Source organism: Phyllobates terribilis, unplaced genomic scaffold, assembly GCF_046119375.1.
Source record: "Phyllobates terribilis strain yellow unplaced genomic scaffold, ASM4611937v1 Scaffold_4963__1_contigs__length_55605, whole genome shotgun sequence".
In the NCBI taxonomy this organism is placed as follows: Eukaryota; Metazoa; Chordata; class Amphibia; order Anura; family Dendrobatidae; genus Phyllobates; species Phyllobates terribilis.
In genome coordinates, this window is record NW_027367711.1 from 7,271 (window position 1) to 10,905 (window position 3,635).

Sequence of the window (3,635 nt, forward strand, 5' to 3'; positions counted from 1 at the left end):
GGTGCGATTGGAGGGATTAGGAACAAGGCGTTAGACTTTGTTTTGCTCGAACTCATGAAGCTCTTCTTGCATGGCATCCACCCAATCAGGATCGAGGATGGCTTGTTTGATATTCTTAGGCTCAGTGAGAGAGACGAAGGCGTTGAAGGCACAAAGACTGGTTTCCTCAATTGTTTCATCAAGTGCATCAACGATTGCCTCTGGAGGAGCTAGTCGAACTGCATGAGAGCGAGTGTGAATCCCAGAATGGACTGGGGTGAGCATATTGGTTGTAGGATGAGCACCTTGTTGTTGAAAAGCTCTAGAGGGAGGCTCTGTGTTCTAATCAAAGTTTGAGGTAGAAAGCCCTTCATTATCGTTGTATGAGTCTGGGCCTGAGGGAACTGAGGTTGTATAAGGAGGGGCGAGTGGATTTAAGGCTTTATGAGGAGGTGCTTGATCAATATCTGAAGAGGCTTCTAAGGGGGAGACTTCTGGAAATGGATCAGAGGTATTTTTTGAGGAAGTGAGGAAAGTGCTTTCATCAAACACTATGTGTATGCTCTCCTCAAAGGTTCTTTTTATTTGGTTGAAAACCTTGTACGCTTTGCTTGCTGGGACATAGCCAAGAAAGATGACTTCATCACTTCGTGCATCAAACTTGCCTAAATTATCCTTCCCATTATTCAACACGTAGCACTTGCATCCAAATACCCTAAAATGAGTTATGCTTGGAGGATATCCCTTGATCAGCTCTTAGGGAGTCTTGCCTAGAGAGGAGTGTAGAAGAGCTTTGTAGGTGATGTAACATGCAGTGTTCACTGCTTCAGCCCATAAAGAGGGAGTGACACCACTTTGAAGTAGCATGGTTTGCACCATCTCTACTAGCGTTCGATTCTTTCTTTCAAGCACTCCATTCTGTTGTGGTGTCCTAGGAGCTAAGAAGTTATGAGAAATTCCTCTTTCAATGCAGTAGCTCGACATCTCTCCATTCTCAAATTCAGTTCCATGATCAGATCTTATAGAGCGCACCTTCAGGGATAGAGAATTCTCGAGTAGGGTGAGTAGCTCTATGAAGCGCGAGAAGGCTTGATCCTTGGAGCGCAGGAATAAGGTCCAGGTGAACCTAGAGTAGTCATCAACAATTACAAATATGTAGCGTGCTCCACCAGGACTTTGAGCGCACATTGGTCCACAGAGGTCCATATGAAGAAGCTCAAGGGGCTTCTTTGTTGTGACATTCTGCTTAGCTATGAATGAGGTTCGGACTTGTTTTCCCTTAACACAATTAGCACAGTGTGTCAAGTTGTCTATCTTGATAAGAGGTAGACCATGAACTAGCTTCTTTGCACGCAGCTTATGTAGAAGATGAAGATTTACATGCCCTAGTTGTTGATGCCATAATTCCATCTGATCTTCGATAGTAGGGAGACAAAGGTGACCTTTTGAGATGAAGCTGGAATCAAATATATAGGTTTTGTTGACTCGCTTCCCCCTTAGGATGATCTCTCCAATAGCATCCTCACAAGGCACTTCGAGGTAGTGAAGGTCACTTCGTTTGGTCCCTCATCACGGAGTTGAGCTACGCTTAAGAGGTTGTAACGAAGGCTCTCTACAAAGTTCACCATTTGGATCTATATCTTGTCATTTAGATGTACCTTTCCGTGTCCATTGATTTCTCTAGCTCTCTTGTCACCAAATGATACACTTCCACCATCATATACTTGAAAACTTCTTAATCTCTCCTTGTCTCCAGTCATGTGACATGAGCAGCCACTATCTATGTACCATTTGCTCTTGCTACTCAAGTTTTCTTGTAAATAAGCAATCAAACTTTTGGAACCCATTGAAGCATAGCTTTTCTAGGTGGATTAGTTTTCTGATTAGTGTGAAAAGAAGTACTACGATCAAGCCTTTGGCCTTTAGATGAGCAGGCAGTCGCTAGGTAAGAAGCTTCATTCAAGCTACTCACTTCGCATGTAGCGCGAGTGGGTGACTTATACGCCTTTCTACGTAGAGCTTGCTTCTTCTTGCAAGAATGTATAGTGTGACCATTGTTACCACAAAATCTTCACCATTCGTTGTACTTCACATAACCATATTTGCCCTTTCCAGGTGTAAAAGGCTTCCTAATCTTGGGATCTGTTATGTTTCTGGCATTACCTTGGGCTTGGCTCACATACATCTTATGAGCCTTTTCCCCATGAAACCAGTGATTTTCATCCCCTAATGGTTGTTCAAGTGCCTTAACCTTTCTCTCTAGGAATTCATTCTTGCTTCTACATATTTGAAGGGCCTTGTCTAAGGTTTCAGCTTTTTCACTTAATTCTCTGGTGAGTTTTTCATTAGCGCTCGAGCACTTGGAGGAGTCTAAGTCATATCCTAATCCAAGTCTAGCTATTAGAAAGACAGTTTAGTTCACGGTTTATCAGTAATAGATTTAGTTAATTCGGTGATCTTCGTAAAATTATCCCTAAGTCACTTTCTACCTTGAGTTCTAGGTCCTTTAACGATCCCCCTTGAGGTTGCTTACCCTTGCAGCCCTCGCAGGATTTCGTCATCAGAGTCAGTTCCCTAGATTTTACTAAGGCCTTCTCTTTCTCAGCTAACCTAGTGTGTAGGTCTAGACATTCACTACGTAGTTTAGTAACTTCCTCTTCATATTCGGTGACTTGAGATTCTAAGGCTTCAATGTCCTCAAGTAACCCCTCAATCATATTAATAAGGTCTTTCTTTTCAAGTATATTTAAGCGATTAGGAAAGGAATCAGGAGTTTTTACCTCAGAGGTAAGTGCCTCTGCATTGGCCACGAGACATTTGCCTTAGAATCCTTCGTGACGGTCAGCTTCATCATCTTCTTCTACCCAAACTGAGAAAAAGTGCCTTCTTCTCACTGGCATCTACCTTTGGGTTGGTGCACGTCTTGGCAATATGTCCCTTCTCTTTGCAGTTATAACAAGTGTACTCCTCGCTCTTGACTGATGATAATGCTTCGCCTGGTCCAGCCCTCTTCTTGAACCATTTAACCATCTTAGTCATGAGGGTGACTTCGGTATCATCGTCCTCATCTTCTTCACCATCATTGATGTCTATATTCTCAAGCACCTTCGTGAGCTTCAGCGTTGTTCCAGTGGCTTCTTGTACCTTTAACCCCTTTAGCGCACCAACATTCTCTTGGTCGAAGAATTTGCCAAATATGTCTACAATTGGAAGTTTCTTGCAATCTGGCAACATGAGTGCGATTCGTCGAGTGAGCTCGAATTTATCGCTCATAGCGTGGATGAAAGCCGTGTCTACTCAGAGGCTGGAATGGTTACACCAGAGGTCGTTAGCTTGTTGACTAGAATGGTGAAGCGCGATTGACAGGCTGACACGCTTTCCCCATGGAGTTGTTTGAAGAATTGAAACTCCCTTTGAAGCGTCAACTTTCTGGTGTCCTTCTGATCTTCGCTCCCTCTGTGTATGGAGATGATAGCTTCCCACATGGCTTTGGCCGTTTTAATTCCATGACCTTGTCAATGTTTGTGAGAGAGAGTCCACATAGAATCAGTTGTCGAGCTTTGGAATTCTTCTCCATCTTGGCGTAGTGCTCTGGTTGCCAATCCTTTCTATCCTTCGGCTCTGGAAGCACTTAGTCTCCAAGTTCTATGATTTTC